The following is an 18445-nucleotide window of genomic DNA, read 5'->3' as shown; positions in this document are numbered from 1 at the left end:
GGCGCGGCTCCACAGCGCTGAAGGTAACGGAGCTCGGCGTCGTTCGGGGGGCTCGGGACTGCCGGGCGGAGCGTGGCGGAGCACGTCTCCCTTTCCTCGTCCTTTTGGGGGGTGTTTCTCTTTAGTTTTGGAAATGGGGTTTCCCGGGCTGTCACTGGCGTGCGGTAACGTACTCTGGCAATGCGAACGCAAATGAGCCTCGCTTCAGGAGTTCGAGCTCAGCCCAGCTCCGGCCGGGCTCCGGGATCCTCTCGAGGTCTGTTCGACATTCGGTCGGGTTGCCGTATCTGCGAAGTGACGCGTACGGCAGTGTGATTGATTGTGGATTTCAGTTCGGATCTTTAGCTCCGAGTACGTGTGTCAGTTACAGTGGTGTTTGTTACGCGTGTTACTAAAAGTTTGGGTGTTGACACGTTGTCAGTAACAATGAATTGTAAATTGTGAAGCAAGGTCGAGGGTCTGCGTTGGCTGTGAACCGCACTGAGCAGTGATGACATGCCCTCAACGCAGGGGTTGTGGTTTGTCCCAAGGACGAGATCGTTGTAAGACTGCCGATGCCCGTGGTCACCTTTAACAGTGCCATTGCCTAAGAGATGAGCTCTCTTTCCTGTGCAGCGTTAGTTTAGGAGTTACTCTTACAAGTAGGAGCTTTATAGCACATCCTTTATTCCTGAGGAGGGTTGGCTGAGTCCATAAAATTGGCAGACTTCAGCTGAGGACTTATTCTTGGTGCAGCCCGCAGTGCCAAAGTTGTTCAGCAGCAGAGGCTTCTTCCGAGTCTCCTTATCCACCATGCTGGAATTCCTTGAGGATGACCTTCAGAGAAAGAACTCAGTTTTGCTCAGAGGATCACATACCTCTTTTATTTGCTCTTCTTAAGTCTTCCCTAAAACAACAAGTAGAGGGTTTGGAAGGAAACCCACGAGTAAACATTCAGCACTTCCTCTCCCTTATGGATAAGCTAGTAGACATTTGGACTTGCTATGGGTCCTGGAAAGGTTTCTAGCCAAGCACGAAAGATCAGATTTGGTACTGCTACAGGAAAATGTAAGGTGGAGGAAGGGATAGTATTCCTTTTTCGTTCCTCATTCTTATGTGAAGAAAGAAGGTTAAAAATTGGGCATGTGTGTTTTTTTTTTTTCCCAGGTCACTTTTAGTTGTTTAATCAGTGTGTCCAGTTCTCTGAAATCTCAAGACTTCTGCCTTTAAAAGAATATTGGCTGATATTTTCAGGCAGTGTGCATCTGAGATATTACTGCATTTGTTAGGGGATGAACAGCACTTGGCCTTGTGCCTCTGGTCTTGTGCCTAATAATACATTGTGGGAGTGGTGCGTTAGCTGTCAATAAATGTCTGTCATCTCTTAGGTCTTAATTATAAAATGGTTTTAAAACGGCATGAAAAGGAAACTTTCAGCTCAGTACATAAATGTGGTAGAGCCCTGTGTATGAATAACACGGTGCCCCACATCTGTCAGCACTGTATCCATTAATAAAGCCCTGATTTGCTTCTGTGGCTTCAGTTTCAAAGCCCTAAAATATGTGCAGTTTTCAGTATGGTGGCTGGATGTGAGTTTTTTTGCCTCCTTTAGCAGTTCTTTGCTTGTAAAACAGTTGCATTTCTTCTCAGAACAAGATTCAGGCAGGGTTGAAATAGCTGTTGGATGCTTTACCACTTTTCTTCGCTCCCATGTCTGATTCCGAGAGCAATTTCAGGACAGTCTGAGGTTGCTGCTAAGTAATCTGTCCTGTATCAGGCACTAAACGCAGTACTGTCTGGAAGGGAACTGTGAGTCAAGCAAATGCTGGATAGCTTTTGATGTACTGTGGAAACCCTCTGTGAAAAAGTTGTACTTCTGTAGCAGAAGATCTGTCTAGCTTTGGAATCTAGTGCAAGAATAGCTGGTGGGAACTGCCTGTATAGTAGCTAACCTATCCTAGTATCCTGCATGTGCATGTTGCCTTTTGAAGTCTGAGCACAGCTGTTCTCTTGTTAACTTGCTCCTGGCATTGATTTGGTTGCTTATCTTGAGCAATCTGGAGCACAAAAGAATTGGATGTGATTGCTGTCCTGCCTTTGCAAGGCAGAAAGGTGGGGAAGCATCTTGAGACTGAACAGATGATAAAATATATTTTCAATTTGTGTTATTAAAGGAAGAAACAGAAAACAGGAGTAGTAAAAAATCCAAATGTTTTCTAAAGCTATAAATGGTTGAGGAGGCTGTATTGTATTTTAAAACTATGTACGTGCTCTAGGACCAGAATTTTTGAATTTTTCTTACGGATAAGTCTCATTAGGGGGTTTAGAAATTTTGTCAGGTGCATGTAGATGATGAGAATCAAGATTGTTTTTTAAAAAAAGCTCCAAAAAAATTGAAACGGAAAAGAAACTAAGAGACTGACTCAATGTGATGCGTACATTGCGTTGAGTAGCTTATTTGCTTAATTAAGGCATCCGTTTGAAGTTATTTGACTTGCACGTTTCCCTACTCAGATTAATGTCTTCATCACAGTGATCGTTGAACCATTTATATTCAATGAACCTTCATGCTTTTTTTAATCAGTCAGGTATCTTTAAGTATTCATAATAATCTTGATAACTTCAAGATGCTTTTCCTTCTTTTCTGGTGAGTTATAATTTATATTCTTATTCTGTATCACAGCTGAACCCATATTCCATTTCAAGATGCAGTTTAGCCACAAATCACTCTCTTGCTTCTATTTGTTTGCCTAGTGTCTTGTTGTGTGGAAGACCTTTTTCCTGCTCCTTGCTTCTCTTTTTCAGTGGGGTGAAGATGCCAAAGTGAATTCAGATACTGCGCGGCGTGGTTGAATGTTAAGCAGAACCAAGATTTAAAAAAAAAAAAAAAAAAAGTGTTTGAAGACCTGGCTAATGTGGGACAAGCACTGATGGTTGTCTGGCTTTACCTGACTTCCAGAAGAACAGGCTGATGCTCCCCTTTGTTACTCAAGATGAGGGAGGGGCCAGAGTCCCTCTGCTTCCTTGATGCTGCCTTTCTGCCCTTACCAAGTCAAAACGCATTTGTGATGTCATGCTAAAAGGCAGTGTGCTTTAGGATGAGTGCTTTACATTTAAAAACTTTCAGTGCTTCCACTAACCTTAGGTGCGTGTGAATACATTGAAGAGAGATTTCTGGAGCATTATTGCTATTAAATATTTAGAATCTCTGCATCTTTTTCACCCTCGGGGGGAGGGGAAGGATAGTCTCACAGCTTCCTAACATGAACTGACATCTCTGTTAAATGTTCAAGTTATACCACCAGATGTGCCATTTCAGAACCATAATGATGATAAAATCTAGAAACTTCGAAGTGAAACAGACATTTGTGGTACGTTTTCCTAATGGCAAAAAACAAAAGGAAGAGTTTAAATGACTGTAATTGAATCAGGTCGTTTTAACATCTTCCTACTCCGAGTTAGAAAAGGTGCCAAACAATCTCTGTGTCTTTCAGGATTCTACATAATTAAATTAAAAGTAGTAAGAGTCATTAAAACTGTTAAGTGTGACGCCAGCTATTGAGAAAAATTAACACGAAGTAGCTTTGTTTACAGGATACCCACATAAATAATGGTTCTCTGTGCTTACTTGGTTAGCCAGCGCATTTTATTTTCTGAGCAATCTTGGCAGAAGTCATCAAGTTTGTTGAAAACAAAGGTTCCAACTAAGGTGTGTTAAATTGGAGTTCTGCACAGCTGGCAGGAGGTAAATCAATATTAGGCAAATGGAAAAGAACATGAGTGTTTAAAAGGAAAAAGAATTGTAAGGAAGATTCTAGGAATATTAAAGCAACAACGATTAAACAAATATAAAGCATTAAAAACGCTTTTGCATCACTACGAAAGGTGAAAAATTATGCATACTAGTGATTATTGAGGTTATTATATCCTTTTTTTTCAGAGCTTTGAACTTCTTGAAGAAGCAAGTACTGTTTAGACTGAGATGATATGCACAAGAAGCTCTTTGAAAGATTAATGGTGTTGGGTTGAGTTAGAGCCATTTGCCTGAGCCCTTTATTGATGGCTCCATCAGCAGAATGAATAGACTGGTATCAGCTGGGCAGGAAATAATGAGCCAGTTCTGGTGCTGTCTGTGCTCAGGTTTGTCTTGTGCCCAGGAGCTTGAGTGAGTAGCTGTGGGTATGCTGCTTATACCCTTCTCACTCTGAACTGGGTCTTGAACCCAGTGTCCACATCCCTGCCTGCATGGATAGGAGCTCAAATCTGGGTGCATCAGGGATTTGGGGCCCCTGGAATGGTAAGTACATTCAGTTTTCTGAGAAGAGCCAGTCAGTATATACAAATATATAGATATATTCGTGTTTCTAGTGACACATTATTGGTAACAGCTGAAAATGAGGCTTCTCAGATATACAGAAAAACATGCATTGTGTGTTGGCTGCAAGGCAAATTCTCACATTTAATGCATATTTACTGTATCTGAATTACAAGACATCTGTAATTTCGGAATATTTAGGAGGAGGACAGGTAGAGAAAAGAGGAAAAGTAAAACAGTCAGATTTAAACTGTCCTCCGGAGGTTTTCACAGCCATGTCAAATAATTCTTGTGGCAAACTTTTAGCCCTGAAAAATATACCTAACGTCTTCGAGTCTCACTAAGTTCTGAGACTTTGGGATTCTATTTGTCCAGGGTGTTGAGCAGAGCAAGATTCTGAATCTTAAGTTCATTCCCATTCATTTTCCCATCTAGAACTGAGCTTAAGTTAGTGTCTTTAAATCTTTGGCACATCAAACCAGCTTTGAATCACTGTAAAAACTGTCACTGATCTGACTGAAAACAGGTCATCTCCTAGGGTAAATCTGCTCATTGTTTGAACTTGTGAGGACCTGTGTTATCTTGATGTCTCTCATCTTTTACCTCCTCCTTTGGCGCTGCCTCTCCCTCGCCATGGCTTATCAGCACGTGGGTTGTGAGCCCTCCTTTCTGTTCCTCACATCACTGCTATGATGGGCTGCCATTGGCTTGAGCTGGAACAATCTTGTTCGTAGCTAAACTGAAAATCTGGTTACAGCTGGACTGACTTAGATGAGTAATAATATAACACGGTATACAGCAAAAACAGCAACAGGAGCTTGCCTGTTTAACCACAGAAATGATGTAATTAATGAAGGGAAGGATGTGTGGTTCCCTTCAGTGAGGGAGGTCATGTTCCTTGCGGGGGTGATGTGAAGGCATGTCAGCCCCAAGTTTGGCATGCTGTTCAGAATTGGTTATCTAACGTACTGATGGATTTTTCAGCAGATAGAAGAATTGTGTTATTTATTTTTAAAAAGATAGCCATCCTGTTTTGGAAATGAGACAGAAACAATTGCTAAACAAAGTGCATCGTAAACACTGGAAAGGTTAAAGTAATAGAGGAGGGGATAGGCTGGGCTTGAGGAATAGGAAGGGAGGGTCTTTGAACTTCAGATTGAAGAATCCTGTAATTCCCTCTGGTGGGTGGTGAGCAGCAGGAGAAACGGTTGTTTTCCTTCAGATTTTCAGTGCAGTTTTTTCAACCGATAAAGGCAGGAAGCTGGAGCCTCCACAGAAGCTCTGCAATCATTATATGAATCTGTTCGACAAAAGTCGGAATGAAGCCCAATCTCTGTAGTTCAGAGCTTTCCAAGTATTACTCCAAGGCTAAGGGCTGTATAGGTTAGGATTCTGCTAACTGATCTGCCAGAATGAAATTCTTATGTGGCTCTTAAGAATGATTTTTCTCACAAACTCTCTTTGATAGTATGATTGAGTTAAAGAGGTAATGCGTTAAAAGCAGTTGTTTCCCAGGGTGTAGAACACATGCTCAGAAGTTTTACTTTGTAATTCTGATATCATAAACAACTCTTTATGATGATTGCTGTAAAGTACTTTGGTTTGTGAAAATTTTGATACACCATCAAAATTGACACCATACTTACATGCTTTGTGTTTTCTTTCCTCTTCTCTTTTTTTCCAGTAGTGAATTTTCAGTTGTATTTTGAGAGCAGAAGCTTGCCGTGTTTCTCCACACAGTACTGTTGCTGGACCTTTTGCCATCTCTTCAGGCTGTGCAACGTTGTCAATCAGCTGAACTGTTAAATTTATTTACAGTAATACTAACCCAATTCTAACCTTACCCAGCTGTTCAGAATAATGAATGATTTTACCTTCCAGCAGATTTCAAACCTAAGAAATCAATGAAGCCACGGGAAGCTTGTTTGGGATTTTTATTGATGTGTACATGCAATTACATTGAATGGCATCATTTATATGATGTTGTTTAATGTCCGGAAGTGCACATTACAACCTTGGCCCTGTTATGTTTAATCACAGTGTGGAAGTACTCACATTATTATTCACAGTTTTACTTCCAAGCTAATTTTATGTACAGCATTTATGTTCGGCTGAATTTGTGTTTGCTGATTAAGGGAAAGTCATGGTTCCACAGCAGCATATCTGGACTTCTCCATTCTTCACCCTACATAAAGGGAGGAGCAATGCCAAGCATACCAGTTCTAGTTCAGATATGGTTGATTTCCAGAAGTTCTGTACCTAAATTAATTTTCTTGCTCTTTTCTTCTTCCTGGTGTTTGTCAAGGTCATTTATTCAGGGCTGTCTTTCAGCTGTGATTTTTCATATTATTAGATATCTTTTATATCATCAAAGGTTTCAAAAAGGACTTTTCTGAGTATGACTCAAAAACCTGTGAAAACCTTTGAAAGTATACATGGGTAAATGAAGCTGATTAGTGTTATATATGAAAGAGAGAAATAAAAGGAATTTTTGAATTATTCTTTGTGACAAACTGAGGAGTTCTTGAAGCTAGTATAAGGCTCTATTTTGTACTTACTGGCTTTGAAATGAAAGATCGAGTCCCTTGGGGGGTATGTACAACTTTATCAGAGAGTATAAACAAACAGCATATCCTCCATATTTTTGAGAGTTGTAGCAGTTGGTAACTGTAGATTCACAATCTTCCCTTTTGTGTGTATATTCTTTAATGTAAATATCACTAAAATATTCTCATTTCAGTATCACAGTTAGTATTTCCCAAAATCCCTTATTCTGAGTTCAACCTGTCTTTGTGGTTTTATGAGGCTTCATGCTGCGAAGGCTTCCTCTGACTGCAGAAAGACTTGAGTTTGTTCTGGAGACTGCTGTTAAGGGCTGCAATGGAAGCAGTTCCTGGGGAATGTTCTTGGCTGTGCTGATGTAAATCAAAGGCTCCTGTCCAGATTTACCTTTGTATAAATGAGAGCACATCTGAGTCCTAGATGTTTATTCTGGTATTTCTTTGTACTTGTACTGTAGGATAGAGTTAAAACCTTCAGTCGTGGATTAATAATATATTACTCTTGGTCTAAGCAACGGTGGAAGTTCTGATTTGATTTCTACATTTAAAATAAAAGTCTGAGAAAAGAGCTTACATTCAGTTCAGTGCCTGATCCTGCCAGTCTTTACCCTTATTCATGCAAATGTTTCTACTGAGTACATAGGTATCCTGAAGTGAGTATGGACTCCTGTAAGTAAGGGGTTTCAAGAGTGGGTTTTTACAGAACTTTTAAATACCTGACATTTATCAAACCTCATACATCCTAATTACTATATCGTAGCTGCTATGCTTTGTCATGTGAAGAAGTATGGTGAATTATTTGTAATAGCAGTATTGCTCTATAGGTTCTGGTAGTGAATTAGACTGACAAGTAACACCTGTTCAAATGTTAAGTATGTGCATACTTCTCAGAAATATGCTTTTTAGTTTTATATCAAACATGCCCACTATGCAACAACCTACTATAATTCTAAATGTTGGGTTATAGTCTTTTAAGATTGTCTAAAATTAAATTAAAATTAAAATTAAGTTCTCCAATTGAAGGTATCTTCCTTCAACTAAAAGTGAGAGAAGACAAGTGTGTGCATCTAAGACCCATACTTCTGTAAAATGAATGAATGAAGCTACTTTAAAAAAAAAAAAGTCCTGAAAACGGGTTACATTCCTAGATACATGTCTGAAAACCCAAAGTCAAATGGGGACTTGTCATGTATAATGGCAGTAGCCTGATTCTTCTTTTAAGCCTGTGGAGTCAGCGTTTCCCTGAACTTTTCTGTCTCCTTCTTGGTTCAGAAGATTTTTCAACTATGACCTAAAAATTAAAGAGGTGATATGAGACTAGCAGTAGCTTAGACAGGATAGATTTTGACAGACTTTTGTCTTTCTAGAACTTTCAAACAGGAGCAAAGAGTACCTAAAAAAAAAAAATAATCCTTCATCAGGAAAGGAAATGGTTATACCAAGATTGATAAAGACCTGCAAGATCATCCAGTCCAATATTTCCCCATTTCACCAGTATTTTCCCACTTAACCACATCCCTCAGTACAACATCTAAGTGTTCCTTGAACGCCTCTGGGGACAGTGACTCCACCGTCTCCCTGGGCAGCCCATTCCAGTGCCTGACCGCTCTTTCAGAGAAGAAATTTTTCCCGAAGTCCAACCTGAATCTCCCTTTGTTCAACTTCAGTCCATTCCCTCTTGTCCTATTGTTAGTTACCCGGGAGTAGGGGCCAACCCCCACCTCGCCACAGCTTCCCTTTGAGTGGTTGTAGGCAGTGATATGTTCTCCCCTGAGCCTGCTCTTCTCCAGACTAAATCATCCTCAGCTGTTCCTCATATGGCTTGTCACACTGACTGTTGGGTGAAGGTTCTTTGCCAAAGGGTGGTTGGGCACTGGAACAGGCTCCTGAGAAGATTGGTCATGGCACCAGGCCTGTCAGAGTTTAAGAAGTGTTTGGTCATTGCTCTGAAGACATAGGGTTTGATTTTGGGGTAGTCCATTGTGGAACCAGGAGTTGGACTCAGTGACCCTTGTGGGTCTCTTCCAAATTGGGATATTCTATGATTCTGACTCTTCGCCGCTATTACTTCAGAGATTTCTGCAGGATGTTGGCATGGTACGCTACAGTTCTTGCCTTGTTCTTTGTCATAAAAGCCGTATGAGGCCCATAACGATCTATTTAAAGAATTTTTATAGTACTTTTCTCAATAACTTAGATATTCCCTGTGTACCCTAGCTCAATCAACCTCAATTGCAGGCAGAACTGTTGAGGAGACAGTATACAGTTCTCAGAGGAATGCACAGAAATAATTTGCAGTCCTGATGGAGAGCAGTGTTTTCTTAATTGTCTTTTTTCATGAATCTTAAGAATTCACTGGAGTATGTTAAATTATGCCACTCTTTCTATTCTTAAGAGTGAACATTATTTGAAAGAAAAAAGAAAAATTAATCGTAGCACAGAATTATCCCACTTCATAATTTTAAAGTTATTCTATGCATCACTGCACATTTCAGTACAAAATAATGAAGCAAGAGAAATGGCTACAGTTATGCTAAATGGGATAGAAAGGTGTAAAAGAAATCAAACTGTTTATTTTCAGAATGTAAATGAAAATGCAGTGTTTGGGTTTGCCTTTGTAGGGGCAAACTGCCTGTGTGAGCAAGACAGCAATTATTGTGCATTATGAGGTTTTTATGTCTTATTTCCTTTCATTATTAATGAAAGTTAGTAGAGGAGGTACAAATTTCAGCCATTTGTAGCTGGAATTACAGATGACCATCAAGTGTATTAAAATAGGCATCGTATAAGCATATCCATAAGGTGTAAAACTGCACAGTCTGGTATTTTCTATCTAAAATGATCCCAGCTCAGAGCAGAACGATAGTGTTCAGGCTGTTTAGCCATACGTATGGGTGGTGAGCCTCATCTTTGTGCCTGGGAAGATGATGGAACAGATCCTTCTGGAAGACATGTTAAGGCACATGAGAGATGAGCAGGTGATCTGAGACAGCCAGCATGGCTTTACCAAGGGAAGGTTGTGTCTGACCATATGGTGGCCTTCTGTGGTGGAGTGATGATGTCAGTGGACAAAGGGAAGGCAGCCAGTGTCATCTATCTGGACTTGTGCAAGGCCTTTGACGTGGTCCCCCGTCACATCCTTATCTCTTAATTGGAGAGAGATGGATTTGAGAGCTGGACTATTTCTTGGATAAGGAATTGGTTGGAAGACCAAAGAAAGAGGGTTGTGGTGAATGGCACTGTGTCCAGGTGGAGGCTGGTGACAAGTGGTGTCCCCCGGAGATCTGTCTCGGGACTGGTGCTCTTCAGAATCTTCATCAGTGACACTGATGATAGACTTGAGTGCACCCTCAGTGAGTTTGCCAATGATGCCAAGCTGAGTGGTGCGGTTGACATGTTAGAAGGAAGGGATGCCGTCCGGAGGGATTTCGGCAGACTTGAAAAGTGGGCCCTGGTGAACCTAGTGAGGTTCAACATAGCAAAGTGCAAGATTTTGCACTTCGGTCAGAGGAACCCCAGATGTGCATACAGACTGGGAGAAGAAGTCCTTGAGACTAACCCTGCTGAAAAGGGCCTAGGGGTGAAAAACCGAACATGTGCCAGCAATGTGCTCTTGCAGCTTGGAAGGCCAGTGGTATGCTGGGCTCCATCAGAAGGGGGGTGGACAGCAGGGACAGGAAGGTGATTTGTCCCTTTCTACTCTGCCATGTGAGGCCCCATCTGGAGTACTGCATCCAGATCTGGGGCCTCCAGTACAGGAAAGACATGGAGCTGTTGGAGAGGCTGAGGGAGCTGGGCTTGTTCAGCCTGGAGAAGAGAAGGCTGTGGGGTGACCTCTTTGCAGCCTTTCAGTATTTAAAAGGGAATTACAAACAGGAGAAGAATCAACTTTTTACAAGGATAGATAGTGGTAGGGCAAGGGGGCATTCATTCATTCAGGGAATGAAGGTTTAGATTAGATGTCAGGGGGAAGTTCTTCACAGAGAGAGTGGTGAGGTGCTGGAACAAACTGCCCAGAGAGGCTGTGGTTGCCCCATCCTTGGAAGTGTTCAAGACCAGGTTGGATGGATGGGGCCCTGGGCAAGCTGATCTAGTACCAGATCTGGAGGATGATGGCCTTGCTTGTGGCGGGGGGTTGAAACTTGATGACACTTGGTACCTTCCAACCCAAACCTTCTGTGATTATTATACATAGATCACACTGAAAGTATTGCCTCCTATTTATTTCCATGGAAACTACTACAGTTACAAAGAGCACAATGACCCTATCTGAAAATTCTCAGCTACAGAGTGTTATTTTTCAACAGTAACCAATATTAAACATTTTCACTGGCCATTAACAAGAGTCAGCATTCCACGCTTGTAAAAATCTGCACCAGCAAGGGAGACTCACCATTTTGCAACTGCTGTGATGGCATTGTTGCTTGGTAGGTAGATGTTGTCCTCATGGTGTATCTTGCATTGACTTGAACAGGTGGAAGTCAGAAGGCACTAGATCTGGACTATTGGCAATGTGCTCCATTATGTTCAGACTGACTGGTTTGGGGCTGGCATTAGTGTGTCGTAAGAAAAAGGTTGTCTTTTTCTCTGGTCTGACTCTGGAACCTTCAGCTTAGAATTGCAATGTAGTTGTCAGAATTGGTGGTTTGGAAGTGACAAAATAGGAGGAGCAAGAAGCTACTGTGCTGCTAGAAAACCATGATATAGTTGCTGTCACTGAAACCAGGTGGGATAATACCCATGATTGGAATGCGGCTATCAAGCTGTTCAGAAGGGACAAGCAAGAAAGGAAGGGAGCGGGTGTTGCTATCTACATTAGGAAGGGAATAGAATATGAAGAGCTGTCATTTGAGAATAGTCGTGAGCAAGTCAAAAGCCTATGGGTAGCAGAGATTGAGACAACAAAGGGAACCTTGTGATCGCTGTCTACTGCAGGCCACCTGATCAAGTGGAGCCTGTTGATGAGAGCTTCTACCTCCAGCTTCAGGAGGCATTGCAATTGCAAGCACTTGTCCTGCTAAGGGACTTCAAACACCCAGATATTTGCTGAAAAAGTAGCATAACGAGCTGTGGGCAATCCAGGAGGCTCCTGGAATTTGTTGAAGACATCTTACTGAGTCAAGTAGTCAGTGCTGGAACCGATATTCTTGAATAACTTCATCAGTGACATTGACAGTGTGGTTGTTGAGCTATTATTCAACTCCATCCACAGTTCCCTGGTTGTAATCTGCTGATTTGCACAGATGAGCTGATTAATGCACTCTTCATTTTTGTGATGTAACAGATGTGCACGGCCTTCCAGTATATGGCTTAGCTTTCACATCTGTATCACCACTGCTGAAATGTACCACCCACCTCTCCCTTTGCTCACACCCACTCTTTGGTCTCCAGAAATGTTCAGCAAGTGCCAGTGAATGTCACTGGATCTACTGTTTTCTGCATGGAGGAATTCAGTGACACACCTTTGCTTCATCCACACTTTCATGTCAGACTGCCCCTCTGCTGCCATCCACAGAGTAACAAAATGGAAAGAAATATTAGTGGAAAGGTTCTATCTATACTGCCATAAAAACATCCATCTTTGATGTCGTGGGCCAACATAATAAAATAGAAGGCATTACATTTGGAACAGCCCTTCTAGTTTGCTTCTAGTGAGAATGAAGATGAAAACAAATGAATGAATATGATAATTAAATGGATATCCTTCTGCCATTTCCATAATTTTACCAAAGCCAACTAGTGAATGTCAAAGCACCAGGAAAAAATGTGGGTTTCCAGAGATCTGAAGATGGATTTAAAGTATAATATTAATACAGTTATGTGTAGTTTTTTTTTTTTTTTACTGTCTTCAGAACTGCCTTAAACTTTATCTGAAATCAGGTAACATGGTAGCTGTAGGGAGTGATAAATGCGTAAACCTAAAGTAAACTAAATGTTTTAACAGAAAATGAAACAAAGTTCAGTAAGGAAATGTGTTTTTGAGAGTCAGTTGTTTTTTTTCCTTGTGTTTGCACTTATTGACTATGAGAATTCTGGCCCTGCTACGTCCTGCCTTTTTCTGGAGGAACAGTCTATTTCCTGGGGGAAGAGAGGGGAGGAGTATGAGTCTTACAGGGCTGGGAAGCTAGTGTCTGGTTGCATGGGTGGCTAGAGAACAGCAGCCAAACTATAATGGCTTTCAGTTGTAGAGCACTTCAGAGAATGTGTTTACATGGGAGGTACTGCTCAGCATCAATTATAAAGTAGTGAAGTTGTTGTTTTGTTAAAACAAGTGTTAAAGGGATAGATCTGAGCTCGCTCTCATCAGCAAAGGTTTAGCGCATCTCCTCGCCTCTCTCCTGCTCCCAATGCAGTGCAAGGGAATCAGAACAAAACTCTGGTTTCCCCGCAGTGCCTCAACCCCATATACTGCTCACAAGGATTCTGAGGCTGAAAGATAGTCATACACTGAGTGAGAGACTATGGCCTCTCCCCATCCCTGCTTTGTGTCTTTGATTTAGACTGTTGAGGACCTTCACACAAGTCTCTGTTGCATCACCTGATGTAATGTGTGGAGAAGATGCATCTTCTTTTTTCAGGGGTACCTAAAATACTAAAAACATACTTCAGCACATTGAGGCAGGGAGAGAAGACACATTAGACTGTAACTGAACACCAACTGTAAAGTACACATTATCTTTAGGTAGACTTACTGGACTAATGTGCACAGATATCCTCCAGAAAGGATGTGAGTGAAGGACAAGTAAACAACAGCACATGGCATTTCAGCTCTGAACAAGCACTGTGCGAAACAGCACCTCCTTATTTAGCAGATCAGTTTCCTCTGTGGGTGCAAGATCATGTGCCCTAACTTTGATTCTGTAAAGACTTAATTCAGAGCTGCTTATGAATTGGACAAATTCAAAGGAAAATTTTCACTTACCTCATGCTCTGTGAATCAACTTGAAGCTGTGGAGCTGAGCAAATTATGCCTGGACATAAACTAGAGTAGTGTAGTTTGAGTAGAGGCAGAAGGACAGATGAAAGGAAAACAGCTCAGTGTAACCAACCAAGATTTTGTTTCTTTTATGCATGGTCTTCTATGTTCAACTGATAAATGCTCATTTACAGATCAAAAATTAGATGTACAGAGTATTTCCTCAAATTTCCTTTGACTTTCCTGCACGTTGGTAATCCACTATGCAATTTGTTGGCCCCACTATGCTAAAAAAAAATAAGAAACAGATACTAAAACTATTTGTATCCATCAACCTTAGGGACCACAGTCAGATGGTACAATTTTAATCAGGGTATTGGTGTACTGTAAAAGCAGGGTTGAGAAGGAAAAACTTGCTTGCTTATTCATTGACTAAGGAAAGGAAGGAAAGACATTTGTGCTAAGGATGGCATATACTTTTTTTTTTTTGTTCATATAGTGTGCCTCAGGTATACTTCTCAGCATTGAATGGCAGTTGAAATAAGACTAGTCAAGCCTAAGTAGGAATGGGTGCTCAAAGTTTGTCATACTCTCTTGTCAAGAGTATAGATTGTCCTCATATCATCTCATGCCAGTATTGAATTTCAGCAGACCAAATTCTGAAGCTTTTTTGAAGTGCCAAGTGTAATGAGTTGAGATAAATCTGTGAAAGGAGAATATGTGAGGAATGATGAAAAGTGCTGACAGTTAATTAACTTAGTAAACTAGGGTTGCATATCTAACAGGAAGAAAGAAAAGTAGTGAAAAGAAAGGAAAATTGATACTAGTCTTTGTTCTAGATGGTAAAACATTATATGAGAAAAAGAAGCAAATTGAATTTGCAAAATTAAACAGAAAGAAATGGGTGGATTTAGAATAGCACTCATTAGAACATAAGATTATTTACAGTAAAGGTTCCAAGAGAAGAAGGAATATAAGTCAGTAAAACAGAACGACACTGAAATAATGTCCGTTACACTAATTATGCATTTGCTTTTCCACACTCTGAATTTTACAACAGCCTCTAACTGGGTTTGTTTCACTAAAACAGTTATGATTCTTTTTATGGAGAAACTGCAAATGCTGAAAGAGGTACTATAGGAATACTTAATCATATTAAATTTTAGCCTTTGTTATTTAATATGCAATATCCTCTGGATTTGAATAGCCAAATCTTTATTGAGTTTCTGATTTGTGTGTTTCCACTCACCAAGAAATGAAAAATCTACATTTGAGCATATGGAGCTGGAGATCAGTGACAAATGGTGTCCCTCAGGGTCAGCACTGGGACTGTTGCTCTTCAACATCTTCATCAGTGACATCAAAATTAGGATCAAGTGCACTCAGCAAGTTCGCAGATGACACCAAGCTGTGTGGTATGGTTAACATGCATGAGAGATGGGATGCTATTCAAAGAGACCTAGTGAGCCCAGGTGAACTTCATGAAGTTCAAGAAAAACAAGTGCAAGGTGGTCTTGTACCTGGGTCACGTGCATGGGGATTGCCAGGTCATGGCCTGAACCAATGGTTGAGCACAGGTGAGAAGGTGTGGCTAACCCAGGGAGCTCAACTGCAAGCAGTGCATCTGAGTGACCCTGGGCCCAACCCTCCTTACTCGCATTTAAGGGTTAGCAGCTGAGTGAGTAGTGTCTCTGGATAGAGATAGTGTTCTTCTTGAGCTGTCACCAGTCATCAGAAAGGGTGGGATGTTTTTTCTTCTTGTCATCTTCCTTTGCTCCATAGTGCTTGCATCCCACTAGAAGGCAGTGCCATTGCCTTCCTTTGCTCCACAGTCATGACAACCCCACTGTCAATACAAGCAGGGGGACAAAAAGGACAGCCCTGTTGAAAAGATGTTGAGGGTGCTGGTGGATGGCAAGTTGGGCATGAGTCAGCAACTTGCCGTCACAGCCTAGAGTGCCAACCATGTCCTGAGCTGCTTCAAAAGAACTGTGACCAGGGGGTTGAGCAGGGTGATCCTGCCTCTCTACTCTGCACTGGTGAGGCCTCACCTCTGTGTCCAGATGTGGAGTCCTCAGTATAGGAGAAACGTGAACCTGTTGGAGTGCATCCAGATCAGGTCACAAATGTGATCCCCAGTGAGGAGGGGCTGAAGGACCTGAGGCTGTTTAGCTTGTACAAGAGAAGGCTCTGGGCAGTCCTGATGTATGTATGTCTTTCAGTATCTAACGGGGGCTATAAGAAAGAAAGGGACAGACCATTTAGCAGGGTCTGTGGTGACAGGACAACAGGAAATGGTTTCAAACTTGAATGGGGGAGATTTAGATTGGATATAAGAAACAAGATTTTCACAGTGAGGGTAGTGAAGCACTGGAACAGGTTGCATAGAGAGGTGGAAGATGCCTTCTGTTTGGAGACATTCAAGGTCAGGCTGGACCAGGCTCTGAGCAACATGATCTAGCTGTAGATGTCTGCTCGTTGCAGGGGAGTTGGACTAGATGATCTTTGAAAGTCCTTTCCAACTAAACAATTCTGTGATTTGAATAGCAGCATAGCTAATTAACTGTTAGCACTATGTGGGCATACTTCTGTGCATACAGACAAGGAGGCAGTAAAAAATTGACTTTAAATGTAATTTACTTTTGTTACTGTCTGGATAATTTAAAAGCTGTCAGTCATTGCTTATTGAAGGTGTCAGGAAATTGTCATTTGTTGCCCATGTGTTCCATGTTAACAGTGCAACAAATCCTATTGTGTTAGAGCATGCAGCTATAAGTAATGATGAAGAGCAAATGACATCAGTGCACAATGCGCTAAATGAAAATGCAGGGTGAAACTAACTTCTGAGACAAGCAATAAAGAAACATCATCTGAAAAACTGGCTTCAGATCTGTCTGTTTCAGAAATCAGGTTTTAAGGCCTGTGGGGATCGGTTCACGAAAGCTTTGAGGGTAAATTAAAAAGCTTCAATAATCCATATTCAGTCAGAGAAATTGTAAAGAGCAACTTTTGACTTCGTGGCTTAAATTTGATAGCAAGGGATAATTGGAATGAAGTTCTGTGATAGAAAACTGTTTCTTACAGGACTATTTCTTACAACACATGACCAAATGGTATGTGAATTTTATGTGCTGTGCTGTATAAATGTAACTATGAATGTGAAAGAGAAAATGGATCTGATAACAAGGAGCTGGAACTGATGCATGGTGAGTTGATACTGTGAGCTCTGTGTTTGTGGTGAAAGGATCTGTAAAAAAGGAAAAAGTATGAGGCTGTACTAAAGAATAACTTAGAGAGAGATTAAATAATTGGTTTAAAAATAAATTTGCTCAGTTGAGAAGTAAAAGTAAAAACAGTACAAGCATCTCCTTTGCCATTTTATTATTAGGAGAGCAGCAGAAATGAAGTTAAGAGAAAAATAGAAGGTGTTTTATTCATGTTCTAGTAAAAAATAAAATGATCAAGATTTGGTTAAAAGCATTACTCACTTGTGAGGGTATAGGAGTGAATGTCTAAAAATGAGGTGTTTAGCAAAAATTATGATGTATCCTGGAGAATTTGGAATGGAAATGTCTGTGGCAACTATAAAATTTCTCACCACTATCCATCTAGAATGACTGGACGTAGTGGAGCTTTTGCTGTTCCAGTCTTTCAGTATGGAAATAAAGCCATTTGGGAATGTGAGGTAGGGGTGGAAGTGAGAATACATGTTGCCTCTCCCTTTACCTATCCTTATCTTGTTGCTATGATTTTGCACTCAGGAACGCACCTGCGTTGTGGTTTCTCATTCTTTGCTTTCTTCTTTTTCATCTCATTCAATGGAACCTCACTGGAGCTGAGGAGGCACTGTTCTGTTGTCTTTTGTGTGTGTGCAAAAAAATGGAAGTCTGAAAATCTTAACAGATCTATATGTAAAAAGAGTGAGGACATTTTACACTGTTCTGAATATAGAATTAAAACAAGCCTTCCTAACTTAGATTCCGAAAGACTGTTGTGAGACTACATTTACAGTTTTTCGGCACCTTAGTAGCTGCATATTTATAGTATTTTCTGACAATATGACAAGCAGCACAATATATAAGTATTCTGAAATAGCAACCAGTTAGAGATCACTTGATGTTTATACATGCGTTATAGAAATTGTTTTACTGTTCTGGGCTGGTGAATTGTGTGACCCCAATCTTCTTTTGCTGTAACAAATTGTAAATTGCCTTAACTTCAGTGTGAATGCAGAGCATACATGAAACAGATGCAATAATAGAAACATGAGGTCCTTACATCGGTATTTCAGAACGGGATATTCAGTTGATTTTTTTTATTTTTATTTTTTTGACTGAACATTGTGTTTCTATAAATACAATGAATAGTAAGATTTCACGGGTTTTGAGGAAACCGACTTTTTTTGTACTGTGATTCCTGGAGAATGCTGTTCAACAGGAGAATCTCCTATTTTTAGCTGACAACATTTACCCAGCAGCAGAAGAGGTGATAACTCCTGATGTCTGCTGACCCTTTCACCAGCTTTTTTTGTCATCTGACTCTTCCATGTGCATGTGTGCCTTAGAAGGAATGTGAGAGTACTGTCTGAATGGAAAATCCGTAGCACTTCTGTTACATAAGGACTGTTATGTTTTCCATAAAGCCATTATGAGATCAAGGTAAATTCTTTCAAAA

General features: G+C 40.8%; 1 protein-coding gene across 1 annotated transcript in view; it reads left to right on the top strand.

Moving 5' to 3' along the window:
* KCNG2 (potassium voltage-gated channel modifier subfamily G member 2) overlaps positions 1-18445 on the top strand; it is a 64488-nt gene that overhangs the window by 1829 nt on the left and 44214 nt on the right. The gene's annotated exons all lie outside the window — the stretch shown is intronic.

The sequence above is a fragment of the Meleagris gallopavo genome, chromosome 3 (assembly GCF_000146605.3).
Source record: "Meleagris gallopavo isolate NT-WF06-2002-E0010 breed Aviagen turkey brand Nicholas breeding stock chromosome 3, Turkey_5.1, whole genome shotgun sequence".
In the NCBI taxonomy this organism is placed as follows: domain Eukaryota; kingdom Metazoa; phylum Chordata; class Aves; order Galliformes; family Phasianidae; genus Meleagris; species Meleagris gallopavo.
Note: the sequence above shows the minus strand (reverse complement) of the source record. Positions and strands in the feature narration are given on the sequence as shown.